The sequence below is a fragment of the Papio anubis genome, chromosome 2 (genome assembly GCF_008728515.1).
Source record: "Papio anubis isolate 15944 chromosome 2, Panubis1.0, whole genome shotgun sequence".
NCBI classification, from domain to species: domain Eukaryota; kingdom Metazoa; phylum Chordata; class Mammalia; order Primates; family Cercopithecidae; genus Papio; species Papio anubis.
In genome coordinates this window covers 170,996,706-171,011,818 of record NC_044977.1, presented here as the reverse complement: position 1 = coordinate 171,011,818, position 15,113 = coordinate 170,996,706, and the positions used below count along the sequence as shown (strand labels likewise).

At 38.0% G+C, this 15,113-nt stretch overlaps 1 protein-coding gene across 1 annotated transcript in view; it reads right to left on the bottom strand.

Annotated features, from left to right (window-relative positions):
• Positions 1-15,113, bottom strand: part of RARB (retinoic acid receptor beta) — a 771,255-nt gene that overhangs the window by 697,820 nt on the left and 58,322 nt on the right. The window lies entirely within an intron of this gene.

The following is a 15,113-nucleotide window of genomic DNA, read 5'->3' as shown; positions in this document are numbered from 1 at the left end:
GCAATTTTATTATAACATCACTTTCATGGTATCACTGCTCAAACTGAGTGTGCTGCTGTGCTCAAATGAGACATGCTTAGCAACATTTAAGAAGTTGCGCTTAAATGTGTTTGCATCAGCTCTCTCATCCCATCTTTAGAGAAATAGGCAAACAACTCTATTGTGCTAGTTTTCAAACAACTTTTTTTTTTCTAAGCAAGCTTTGGCAAATTAGATAATTATTAAGCAAAACAATACGGTGCCCAACATGATGCATTAACAGTTTCTAATGTTATTGAACCAAACGACAAGAGAGGCACTTTGTTCTTACTTACTTGGCAGACAATTATTCTTTGCTCCAGCCATACTTCATGTGCATACTTGCAAGGAAGACTCATGAATGCAAAGGTTCATTAAGGGAATGAGAGAATCGATTGTAAAATGGAAAAGGCCGGGTGAGGTCATATTTCAAAGAGATGAATATGGTACACTCCATTATGTTGTAATCAGCCTCTCTCTTTCATTCCACAAACTGTAATAGTTTATCCTAATTTTTTAAAAAAGGAAAACAATTCCTTCAGACTTCTGACCACCTTCATCCTAAAGCCAGGGAAGGAGTTACACACGCTGCAGGCATTTTCCATTTACCACAATCCTTGGAGTCTACCAAACTGATGTTACTGACCATTTTTCTCCTTAATAAGAAAAACATTCAAATGCTACTATTATTGCTGCCCTGGCAAACCACACTTAATAGATGGGACTTGCCCTGTACATGACACTTACAACATCAATCAAGACTGAATTTTATTTCAATTTATTATGGTTGCTGTCCAAATGAAAAAATGCTTATATCGTAAAAATGTCTTGCAATATAAATGTGCCAATGATGTAATCACAGAATTCAGGCAAAAAAAAAAAAAAAAAAATCCCAATTTGGGTTAAAACATTTGCCCATCCTTCCTCCTAAATTTTGCACTGAACTTAAACATAACAAAATAATGGAACCATTAAGAGGTGATGTTGGTACAAAGCAGAAGTCACATGTTAAATATTTTATATCTTTATGAGGGAGCTTTATTATATTTTCCTTCTTTAAGAAGGGAGTTGAGATTTCCAAATGATCTGGGATAAATGACTTTAATTTCACTTTCATTGAAGGCTCATCTGCAATTTTTTTTTTCTCCTCGAAACAACCATTCATCAGGGGAGAACACTACCCAGCTTATTAGTCTGGAATTTATCCTTGGCCACAGCTGTTGGCCGACAGAAACTCCTCTGGGTCCTACACAGTTCCCACTAGGCTTTTGTCCCCAGTGAGGGAGACAGACAGATGTCAAGAGATACTTTTCACCAATGGCAAAGAAAACCATATAATATGCGGCCTCTCACATGACTGGCTGGTGACGGAACCTTTCCACAAACAGCCTGGTACATTTCTCAAGAAGCTGGAAGTGCTGGGAGATAACCGAGTACCTGTTCTAGGCTGCCAAATGCACTCCTTCAGTGGTTCTCAAGCCTGTGAATATGCCACAGAATCACCTGGAGGACTTATTCTTTTCATGACAGAAGGTAGGGCTAGCTTCATGTGCGTGTGATCTGTGCGGTCACACAGGGCCGCCTGCTTCAAAGGGCTCCATGCTTAGTTTAATGTTCTGCTGTCATCTTGAAATGCGTAATAGCGATTGAAGAAAGAGCTACATATTTCCATTGTGCACCAGGCCCCGAAAATTAAGTCACTGGTCCCAGTGGAAGGTCAGGGACAGGGCCTGAGAATTCACATTTCTAAAATGATCTTAGATCATGCTACTGCTGCTGGTCTGCGGACCACACTTTGAAAACCTTGAGTATTTGATTTTTCAAGCCACCTTCAAGCCAGAGGTGGTCATGAAACAATTTTGGCCAATGAGTTGTACGTGGAAGTTTATGGAGAAGAGCCCTCTGTTCCTGAGTAGAAACACAACCCTTCCAAAAAGTAGATTCTCCACCCTTCCTACCTAGAATGTGGTGTGCAGCCTGGTGGAGAAGCAGCCATATTTGCAATAAGAAGGACAGAAGCCAAATGCTAAAAACATTACAGCAAAAAGCTAAATGCAGCTACCATAGTAGGGTTTCTGGGGCCAATATATCAACTATAGGGGAAGGGGGAATTTCTAGAAAATAGAGCTGATTAGAATAAGAAATCTATGTACTACAATTGGTATATAAAATAGAAAAGTAGAAGAACAAGTATCCACCCCAAATCCTTACCAAAATATTGCCAACATGTGGGCATTATGCTTTCCAATATTTGTTCTATGCATAAGGTTATTTTTCAAACATTGCTATGATTATACTATGTAATTACACTACATGTAAAATTTCTATCTTGATATAATCATGGTAACAAATATTAAAGCTATAGCCTAATTATACTGATAATTTCAGTGCTAACACTCTGAAATTATTCCTATAATTTATTCTTATTTATTCCTATTATATAAAAATCATTTTATTCCTATTTATTATATACCATATAATATATATATTTATAATTTATTAATATTTTCCATTTATTTCCTATTTACTCTGCAAAGCTATTTCACAAGCATGTTCTCTCTTGCTCAAAACCATCCAGTGCATTGGGTATGAGAGAAAGCAATGCCCTAATCACATGATGAAGCATCAGTCACAGCAGGGTCTGTAGGTGACAGGCCACCAACATGGGGACTCTAACTCTGGGCTTGATTCCTAACTCCTTGGCCTTTCTATCCCAAAGTGAAAAATAATCTGTTTTTAAAATCACATAATGCCAAATAAACCATGAGGTCTAAAGTGTTTCTTTCCTCCATTTGTCTGATGAAAGAAGTTGGATTAACTTCCTCGACATCCATTTTATTTTCTCCCACTTCCATGAGACGCCTCTGGGAAAATAAAAAGGTTCCATAGTGAATAAGTTTCAGATGACTGTATTGATAAATTTCTTCTTGGCAATTCACAAGGCAAATTAGCAAAGAAAGGTTCTTAGATGTCCTGCAGTTTCTTTTAAAGTTTTATTTAAACCTATTTGCCAAAATTGTAACAAAACTTTTCTTTTAAGAAAAAAATTCCCCAGAGCATTGTGTTCTATGGAAAATACTGTGATGGTCTCTGGACAGAAGGCACTCTGGTTTTAAGATTTCATTGAGTATAAAAAGGAATGGAAGGCCTAGAAAAGGAATAACTACCACATAAAGTTACTATTGTATCAAGTATTAATCTTGTAACAAATCATATTTTAACAAATATAGCTTCTAGTGATTTATAGTATTCTATCTTTTCTATACTTTTATAGTTTACAGTTATAGAATTTGAAAGGAAGAAGTAACTTGGTCACCTCAAAGTGATGAATTTATTATTAAAATAGAGGTGAGATATTTCAATCCAGGAGCCATCTCCCCTTTTGCAAAAGTGTAATTCAGACGAAAGAAACTTCTTTTGAAGAATGACGTCAAAAACTACACACGCTGTCCAAAATTAATAGCCCTAACTTGAGCTGCAAAAATCACCCCTGAGCATTTTACTCCTTATATTTGTTTTACTATTAGGTTTTTTGGCAAAGTTCATTTTGGTCACATTTAATTGAGTTAAACAGCTATGCCTAAGGTTAGAAATTATGAAATGATAGATACAGACAACTACCCAAAATGGCAATGTTCTGCTTTATGGAGGAGGAGAGACAGGGCATGATGCTGGCTTTACACGTTTATCTAATTAGCAGCAGTCTAATTTAGACATAAGTGTCAGAGACAGACTTCAGGGATGCCAAATCAGACAGCCTCTGACTTCCAGTCGTTTTCCGTGAGCTAAAGCTACCGACAGTGGCTTTCCATTCAGACAAATCAAGATGTGTTATTTTCCTGAAAGCCTGGCCAGGGGTTGAATGTGAAGGGTTAACTTCTGGGCAAGTTCAATGTGTCCATTATTTTTCTAGTTCAGTTTTCATAACAGCTCAAGTCTTTGTATGAGACATGTCTAAAACAGAGGTCTATTTTTCCGTTGTAGGAGACTATACTGCCCCATTCCAAGTTCATTTCAAACACGACTATCTAGCCTATTCTAACAAGCTTGGGAGAAATAGGAAGAGAAAGAGAAAGGGTATGTGCAATATTCTTCACAGTTTTTTTATTGTATCAAAATATACAACACAAAATTTAATATTTTTAAGCACATAGTTCAGTGGCATTAACATATCCACAATGTTGTGGAACCATCACCACTGTCCATCTCCTGAACTTATCATCCCAACTAAAGATCTGTAGTGGGACCAGGCGCAGTGACTGGTGCCTGTAATCCCAGCACTTTGGGAGGCCAAGGTGGGGTGAATCACGAGGTCAGGAGATCGAGACCATCCTGGCTAACACTGTGAAACCCCTTCTCTATTAAAAATACAAAAAATTAGCCGGGCGTGGTGTCATGCACCTGCAGTTCCAGCTACTCAGGAGTCTGAGGCAGGAGAATCGCTTGAACCTGGAAGGCAGAGGTTGCAGTGAGCCGAGATCATGCCACAGCACTCCAGCCTGGGCAACATAGCAAGACTCCATCTCAAAACAAAAAAACACCACCACCAAAAATCTCTGTACCTGTTAAATAATAACCTCTTCTTTCTCGCCTTCCTCCAGCCAGTGGTAACCATGATTCAGCTTCATCTCTAAGGATTTTCACAATTCTAGGTTGCTCATATAAGTGGAATAGTGCGATATTTTTCTTTTTTGTCTGACTTATTTTACTTAGTATAATGTCATCAAGGCTCATACATGTTGTATCATGTAACAGAATTTCATTCCCATTTAAGACCAAATAATATTCCACTGTATGTATAGACCACAGTTTGTTCATCCATTCATCTTTTTATAGATATGATTTGTTTCCACCTTTTGGCTATTGTGAATAAAGCTGCAATAAACATGCGTGTACAAATATCTGTTTGAGTCCCTGCTTTCAGTTTTTGGAAGTGTATGCCTGGTTGTGGAAGTGCTGGATATTATTCTGTGCTTCATTTTTTGATGAACTGCCCCATTTTCCAGCACATATGCACCGTATTATCTTCCTACCAGCAATGCGCAAAGATTATTTCTCCACATTCGTATCAATACTCGTTATTTTTGTTTGATAGTAGCCATCCCAAAGGGTTCAGTCTCTTTTAAAAGACCCAATTGTAAGAAGCAAGTGAAATAAAGATAATAAGCATATAGAAAGAGAAAAAGTGTGCAAATTTTGCATTAATCCCTGAGTGCATTTTAAACATCTACACCTAGATAAATAAGCTTTAATCTAGAACAGTCGTTCAATGTGTGGCTTGTGAACCCAAACTCTAGAGCTTCACCCTAGTCCTTCTGAAACAGAAACTCTGGAGGTAGGACCAAGTAGTCTGTGTTTTAACCTACTTTCCAGGTGATTCTGATGTACAACAAAATAGAGAGTCACTAATTCAGAGCTAAGGATTAATAAAAGTAATATCAAATATAACTGGAAGCTGGCTGTAAACTAAATATATTGACCAAATCTATTTTTAGTCTACCTATTTAGTGAATTAGCTGGGTGATATGAGACAATCCATGGAATTCTGAGCTTCAGTGTCTTCATTTGAAAAAAATAGAGATTATACCATTTAAATGGTTGATTAAATGATTCTTGTGAAACTTAGCATATCACCTGGTAGTCAATAGGCAGCTTTACTTTCCTAAATGTCATAAAACAGATTAAGTCTTATATCAATCATTTTTATCCCATCTAACTTAGTAAATCTATTGGATAAATTAAGTACATCTCCCTGGCTAAAGCAAAGGTCTTTCCACATATGTTCTTCAACTCAATTCAAATGCTACTTCTTTTGACAAACCTCATCTGACTCTCCTTTTAACCCATATATTTAGCTCAGACCTCCCCTATAGCTTCTACCATATTATTTTGCTCACATTGGATACTGGTCTCCATGAGTGCAAGTACTACATCTTCCTCATTTCTATTTCTCTGACCCCTAAACACATAATTGATATATTATGGTTACTCTATAAATATGCTAAGTAACTGATTTATATTAGTATTATTTTATAATCGCTAGCCAAGAGTAAACTGGCTAAGTCACAGAACTTTCTGAATAATTATTATTCAAAAAGCATTCCCATTCCTGAGTATATATCCAAAAGAAAATAAATCATTATACCAAAAAAACATGTACTCACATGTTTGTTGCAACACTATTCACAATAGCAAAGACATGGACTCAACCTCAGTACCCAACAACAGTGGACTAAAGAAAATATGGTACATATATACCATAGAATACTATGCAGCCATAAAGAAGAAGGAAATCGTATCCTTTGTAGCAATATAGATGAAGTTGGAGGTCATTATCCTAAGTGAATTAACACAGGAACAGAAAACCAAATATTGCATGTTCTCACTTATAAGTGGGAGCTAACCATTGAATACACAGACACAAAGATGGGGCCACTAGATGGTAGAGAGGTAGGGCTGGGGACAGGGGGTGGGTAGTGTGCTGAAAGATCGCCTATTGAGTACTATGCTCATTACCTGGGTGATAGGATCATTTGCACCCCAAACCTCAGCATCATGCAATAAACCCAGGTAAACATGCACATGTATCCTTTAATCTATAATAAAAGTTGAAATTATAAAAAATAAAACAATTCACACAAAGACTCTCAAAGACAAAATGTAGAGGAAATAATTTCTAATCATTTGAATAGGATTCTGCCATCTCTTTCTGTTCAGTTATTTGTTCATTTGTTTGTTCAACAAATATTTCAGATAGAATAAAAGCACAGGCTTGTGTTAGGTACACTACAACTACAATTGTTTTGAGCTTTTGTAGTCACTGGCTTTATCTGAAAAGCAAGTGAAAGTGTTATCAACATTCCTCCTGGAAAATGCACATGACTACATCCATAAAAACAGTTTTACGGCTGGGCACGGTGGCTCACACCTATAATCCCAGTACTTTGGGAGACTAAGGTAGGAGGATTGCTTGAGGCCAGAAGTTTGAGACCAACCTAGGCAACATAGTGAGACCCCATCTCTATAAAATTTAATAAAAAAAAAATCAGTGAGGCATGCTGTTGCACATCTGTACTTCTAGCTACTCAGGAGGTAGAGGCAGGAGGATCACTTGTGCCCTGGAGTATGAGGTTGCAGCAGTGAGCTATGATCTACTTCACTCCATCCAGCCTAGACAACAAAGCAAGACCGTCTTTAATGAAAAAAAGTTAAATCAGTATTACATATACAGGCATTTTTTATGTCACCAGGGTAAGCTGTTTGCAGTGAAGAGCCACATCTTATTCATCTCTGTGTCCCAAAGCATGTTGCACAGAGTAGGTGGCAAAAAAATAAAAGCTGTCAAAGTCTTCAAACATTTAAATGAATATTAAACATGTTGCACAGAGTAGGTGGCAAAAAAATAAAATAACTGTCAAAGTCTTCAAACATTTAAATGAATATTAAACAGTTCATTTTAAATGTTTAGTTTATTCCTCAATTTTGAGGTGTTTAACTTAATAAACCCATGTAACCAAATATAAATACGGTCTTTCTTAAAATGTCTCCCAGGGACTACTACCAGAATGCTTGTCAAGATCAAGACATTGAATTGGTAACACAATCTCCCAACATGGTTTAGATGCAAATTAGTTCCATTCTATTGACGGAAAACCATTGTAAAGTTGTCAATTAGCAGGTGTCCCACCATTACTGGAGTTCATTTAAAGGATCCTTTGGGCAAATATCAAAGGGACTTTAGCCCCTGATAACTACACATCACTCTGGTATTATACATGTCTGGTACAGGAAATGCACAGAATTCTCTTGAGTCAGCTACTTCAAACGTGGTCACTGTTAAGATTCAGAGAATACTACCCTGAATGAAAAGCAATTGCCAAAAGACCACTTACAACATTATAGCACAGTGATAGCCCAGTGGCAGGCAGGTTAACTACTCATTGCTTTAGATCTCTAACATCTATACCTATATTATGTTAGGTCATCAACTAAATTTAAGGTATTTTGGGGGTATGTCTCTTACATTTCTTGTAATAGTATATGTTACACACATGCATACATGCTGGAACAAATGCAGTGGTAATGACTGGCTCTTACACTAAGAATTACATTCTCAGATAAAATACTCTAAGGCTTCCTTCATAAATCTGATAGAATCATAATTCCAGGAGTCAGGGTCACTGATTCCTTTGAGAAAGAAAGGAATATGTTTTGGCCGTTCTCTTTATAAAATGCTCACAGACAAATTCTCAAAAAACTCATATCTTAACTATTGATTGAGGTTGCAAAATGTAATGCAGTGCCAAGTTGAAAATGCAGAGAACATATTTATTTTGTCTTAATCTGGCCACTTTGATAAGTTCTATCTGGTTGGTGCAAACAAACAACTGAGCAGTTTATACCATCAACTGGACTAAGCTTTACACAGTCTTTAGTGATAGATTCAGCTTTCTGGATTACAATGCACCATCTCTCAAGATAGCCCTAAGCCTCCTACCTCCAGCCCATTCTCTCCCTAAAAGTGTACTCGGTTGAGCAGAGAGGGAATGCCACCTACATCCCTCTTTTTTTTTTTTTTTTTCTCAGAAGGCATTCAAGTGAATTAGAAAAGGGGCTTTTTACTTCCCTGGGTGGATGAGTTGGGCTCCTTGAGAAACATGTCCTCCTTCATCTGGCTACCTTTGGTCCTGTAACATTCCCTGCTGATATGCAGGGATGGCTTAACCCATCATTTGTCTCCCCACAGGTTATTCCCTCACAAGTCTAACTGGGCTGTAGGCGGGCCTGGGAGCTGTATTCTTTGCAGCCCTCTAGTCTCACATGCCAACAATCTCCTTTGGCAAAGTCTCAACCACCTTCCCCCATCTACTTCTGTGGGTGGAGCTCCAGAATCAAGGGGGACTCAGGAAAGTTGAGCCCTATGGGTATGCCCTGGGCTCTGGGCAGCCTGAAGATGGTGAGCAAGGTAGAAGCTCCATCCTGCAACTCTTTCTCAGCATACACTCTAGGATGTTTAACCACTTTGTTCTCCTTGACCTCCCAATTTCTGACAGGCCATAAAATGGTTGGTCTTGTTCTTTAGTGCCCACTACATCGGTTCACGTTTGCCTGATTCCCCTCACACACTCCACACTATCAGTGCTAATATTTTATTTAGCCACAAAACATTCTGATGAAAAGGCAAATAAATATTAAACATTAACTATATATTTATAGAGATGGGGGTGGGTAAGCAACAGGTAACGTTTGCTAAATGTTTACTATATGCTGAGAAATGCGCAGAAAGCACTTAACAGCACTTCAGATATGAGTTTCTCATAATACTCACAACTAACCTAATGGGGGCTATGATTCTTCCCATTTGGGAGATGGGAAAACTGAAGCACAAGGAAGGTAAGTAACTTGCCCAAGGCTGCTTAGTAAGCAGAACAGACAAGGTTCCAATGCAGACATCCTAGGTTCTAGGACCCCTGCTATTAGTTGGGTAGAGCATATATCACCTCTAGCATGAATGACTCAACCTAGTTTGGAGGATAATCTAAATGAAAGATAGGAACATATGTAGATAGGAACTTCAAAGACAAAAGGTCACGAGATATTATCAAAAACTAAAATTTATAGTTCTTGGTAGGATTACTTTTTACATTTGGAATTTCATTTGTTTAAAATCAAATGCTGTGGGCTGCATTGTTCACAACTTTCCAGACAGACTGAAACGCACTGAGCTTTTCCACATGGTGTTATCCTTGGTGCTACTTTCTTCACAAGTGCTGCACCATGGCTTACTAGGCTGCTAATGGGTGTCTATCCAATAATACCCCTAATTATTCCCATTTTGCAGAAGAAACAAAGCCTTAAACTAATTTGTTCAAGATTACACAGCTGGTAAATGAACCCAAACTCAAACCGCAATTTTTTGTATTACTCCAGAGCCCTCTTTCACATATCACGCAATACTGCCGAGGCATGTAGGAAGAACCCACCCAAACAACTCTTTGTCCAGGAAAAAACAGAATAGAGACCTCTATATTCAAGGATTTGTAAAAGGTCAGATATTCCTTGTACCATTCCATCTTTCTGTTCAGCCAGGTTTCTTCACATCCTATGGTGACCCATATGTCAAGGTTATAGTCAATTAAAAACGTGACAAAGTCATTTCTTTTAAGGGGTATTTCCCTCCTACGCCTCTCCCCTGCCACAAGAGATGGGGTCTTTCTATCCTCCCCAGGCTGGTTTCCAACTCCCAAACTCAAGCATTCCTCTTGCCTTGGCCTCTCAACTTGTTACAGGTATGAACCACCATGCCTGACCTACAAAGTCATATTTCTTCATGGTGTTGCTCATGAAATAAGTCCAAACTCTCAGAAAACCTGAGATATGGTCAGTGTGAATGTGGTTCTTGAATTTCTGGAATCCCTCCTGTAAGTAACAGAGAGACAAATCTAAAGAACTTCCACACCTTCCATGGTCAGGGACTCTACAAGTTAGAAATACATACAGGTTGAGGCTTAGCACCAACTGGGAATAGAGGAGAGTCACTTCAATTCTTATTGAACCACTACAGACAGCACCAGTATGGCAACTTTTAAAGATTCGTGCTTTTAGAGGCTAGGAGAACTGAAAAGAGCACTTCTGTGTTAAGACAAACAGTAGTAAGCCTAAGTCACATGTAAGCTACCCTAATTCTTCACTATTTTCATCTGGTAATGAAGAGCTGCTATAAGTGTAATTACTGCATATACTGCTGATCGCATTAGAATAATGAATGTGCCATAAAACATTCATTATTAAGGTTTTTCTTTCAGGGCTATCCAAGAAACTTTTGAGTCAATTTTTTTTTTTTTTTGCATGCCTACTCTTATTCTGAAGGTAACTTCTTAGAATGGTCTGCCAAAATTCTCAACAGCTCTTAATTAATATGAAACTTTTGTTTCCAGAGTCCTTTTATATCTTGGACCACATTTAAAAGTATAAACAAACAAGAACACAGACTCACATACTTTAAAAATTAGAATTTGTGCCCTTATTGCAGATAGCTTTAAATGTATACACACATACAGTTTAAGAGGTGATTCAATACATTTATTGGAGATGGATGGGAAGAAAGACATACCACTCAAATAGTAGAAATTGAAAACAAAAATCTTTCTAAGCAAATGTTTGTTATGAAGATTCCAGGAGCACCGAAATTGGCAAAGACGTGTACCATATAATTTCATCAACGTAAAAATTTCTTTGGAAATAAATTATGATTTGCCTTGCTATTTTCTGAGCTGATGTTCTTCCTTTTTACAAATATAAAGGTAATAAAAAATGTAAACACTGCAGTAACTGGAGGTTGCAAACACATTGTTTTTCGAAAAGTCAAGATTTTCTCTCCTGCTTTGGCTCACTAATGGAAAACCCAGATTTAAGGCCATAAGGTTGACTCTCTTATTAGTGATAATAACCTGCCCCAGGATGACTTAGTCAAGGAAAGCAAAACTACTGCAAAAGGTGATAATTATGGTTTGTGGGGACAGCACTCCCATCAGCAGCAAAAGCAAAGGAAGTCAAAACAAAGGAAGAGAGATGGCGCTTCTGCAGATTTTGATGAATCCACCCATTTGGTGGGCTGGATCCATGTGCAGTGAGCCCTCATAGGGGACAGTGCATTGCTCTCACTTCCTGCCCTCAGCAGAACATCCCATCTTCTATTTGCAAAATTCCCAGTAATTCTATTATCCAATTAGAGAAGGAAATTCACATTATCATCAAAAGGAAATTAGTCTGACAGTTACTGTTTTCCAGTTAAATAAGGTCCAGGACTGTCAGCTATAAAGTAAAGTGAACTTGCTAAAAATGCAGTCAGTTGAAGCAGAGGCCTGAGGCAAAGTCTCTCTACACAGCCCTGCTCTAGTAACCCTATGGAGAAGATTGAACTGCATATTCTAAAACAAGAATATGGTCACCTCTCACTCCTTTCCACAATCCTTCTCTCCTGTGTGCCCATAATGTACAAAATATATAGCAGACATATTTGTATCCATCAATGCATAGCCTTTATTTTCCATCATTATAAGTACTAAGCTAACATTATGTTAGGGACATCACAATTCCCAAAACAACATTATACAGTTAAATGTTTTTACTGTCATTTTACAGATTTTTTTTTTAAAAAAGCTTGAGTGTTAAATATCACATTACTAGCATTTAAACCCAACTTTGGCTGATTATAGAATCTTAGCTTTTAGTTTCTATGCATGATCGTTAAGAATAAAAGCTATAACTGGCTGGGTTCAAATCCCGGCTCCTACCGTTAATACCCACGTAACAACTTTTCTGGCCTCAATTCTCATAGGGTTATGAGTTTTTAACAAATCAATATATATAAAACATTTGCTTAGCACACACCAATAACTATGAAAGTGTTTGCTATTATCATGATCTGTGTTATAGTTACTATGCTTTATAAAATAATTTGATATTCCATGTAGAACAGCCCATCTTTGGGTTTCAGGATGTGTGAAAAGGGCTGTATCTGGCTATTTCAGTACTTCTGTGCAGCAAGGTGGGTTTTTTTAATCCCTCAAAAGTGAGGACTCATAGTAGTTTAAGCATGACTTATGAATCACCAAGAGTCATGTAATAAGAGTATCCAACATACGCATGTAGGCCATAGGCACTCACATGATGCTGATAGACCAGCTAGTCACACAGCACATAGGGCCAAGATCCAGAAAAATCCCACTGGAGTTATGCTGCCTCAAACCTCACCATACCACCTCTCCCTCAAGGCCATCAGCTTCTTCCCATTACATGCCAAGAGTGCTAACATCACAGTAAACCACTGCCGGCAAAACCCAAAACCTGACAGAGCTGCTGCAAGTCAGTAGTGCCTTCCCTCCAAGTGACCAGCAGCAGAGGTAAATACTGAAAGGAAAAAGATAATTTAAGACTTCAGAAGTCACAGTGTAGAGTCAACCATAACAATGTGCATCGCTTCTAGCAGGAGGAGCTGTGAGAGTTGTTAGATTATTCTAGAAACCGGCCTGCAGATATTCTTTCATTAAAGTGGAAAAACTATTGTTCAATTGCTGCTATGTCTCTTAGTTAAGTATTTACTGGCCACTTAATACATATTATAATCATAACCATAATATTCTATCATAAAATAGTGCTAAGCTTCAAAGAAGGTACACTCAAAACTGTAACTCTCAAGGAAGCATTGAGACAGAGAAGCCAGCCTCAGCAGGCACATTTATGAAGCATTCTTCAGAGTTAATATACTATGAGACATGCTGTAATAAATTGGCCTCAGCCAAAATTTACCTTCCAATATGTTGCAGATATAAATCTTCATTGAGATGATAGCTTATAGAAAATGATTTTCTATTGTATTCAAAGTATCCTTTTGTCTCTTCCTCCCCCCGACCTCGAATGTTTTCTTCATACATCATCTCTACTCTACATCAGCATACTAGTTAACAGAAGAAATGTGACTTTAAATCCTTTGCAATCCTATTATGAATAGACTATTTTGTAATTGATGGTCCTTACTTATGAAGCCTGAATCTTCAGGCATTCAGAGTATACTGATTTTCACGCCTCTGTGGCATTAATTCAAAAAAGCAGAAATGAGTAGCCAAACGTAAGTCTATGTTCTTATCTGAGAAATACTTTTCAAACTGTTAATACAATGTTTTATTAAAAGTTTGTATGCAAAACTCCCAACAGGAAAGAGGATATTTAGAAACAATTCAAAATGTTTTGTAGACACATGGTCTGTACATTGTGGACACTAAAAGCTTAATATAGGAAAGCAACCTAAAATGAATCCAACAAACAGAATTTCTCTTTTTCATGACTGCCTTTACAGATATCATTAGCCTGTCTATGTAAGATCAAGTTGCCCTAGGAGTATCAAGTTTCGTCTACAGTTCAGGCACGGTGGGTCATGCTTGTAATCCCAGCATTTTGGGTGGCCAAGACAGCCAAATCACTTGCTTTCAGGAGTTCAAGACCAGCCTGAGCAACATAGCGAGACCTCGTCTCTACAAAAGTTAAAATTAGCCAGGCGTGGTGGTACGTGCTTGTGGTCTCAGCTACTCAAGGGGCTGAGGTGAAAGAATGGCTTGAGCCTGGGAGGTCAAGTCTGCAGTAAGCCATGATTGTGCCACTGCATATCATCCCAGGTGATAGAGCAAGATCCTGTATCAAAAAAACAAAAAAGTTTGTTTACAGATACTTTCTGCTGGGAGGTCAGGGCATCATGAAGCTTGCTTTCCCATAAGGGTCCTCTTTTCAGTTAAGGATTAGGTGAGCCAGCTCAACTGAACAACCATCCATGGGTGCCTGACACTGTCGGGGACTCCAAAGAGATGAGTGAATCAGCCCCTCCCATCAAGGGGTGTGCAGTCTATTTAGAGAGGCCAGACATATCCAAGCTACAAATGAATAATAAAGTCAGGTATATTTCAATGTCAAAATTTACCTCACAGAAAAGAAACGACTAAGAGGCAAAAAGTGTTTTCCAGCCTTAGCTATGACTAGCAGGGAAGATTCTACAGAGACCTAGGGGCTTGAGCTGACATGGAAAAAAGAAATTGTAAATACAGTCAGAAGAACCCTAGTATATGGGCTCAGCTCTCCGTTAGCAAATGAGGGTAAAATTATGAAGCCAAGATTGCCCTTGAAAATCCCCTAAATCACTCTATAAAGTACAGTTTAGCATATGAATAGATGGCATGTAACACAGATATAGAGCAATGTTTTATAACACTATGTGCATATAGTTTAAGTTGCTTAAAGGCACATGTGATACAACTTCACTGTAAAAGATTTCAGCTGGCCTATATGACACATCATCTGGTTTCCCAAATGTCCAGTAGAAGAGCATTAAATGGGACTGCAGACCCTGCTTTAAAGAGAATTTTCTTCATGTCCCAAGGTCTCCAAACTATACTCTAGTTTTATGTCTTACCCAGTTCTAACCCTAGCTTAGGAATCTTAACACTGGACCCTGCTACTCAAAATTAGAATTCTGAAATTTCTTCCCAGCTATTCTTCATAAAAATTTAGGCTCATTTTGATGTTAGTGATTTAGAGCTACACTA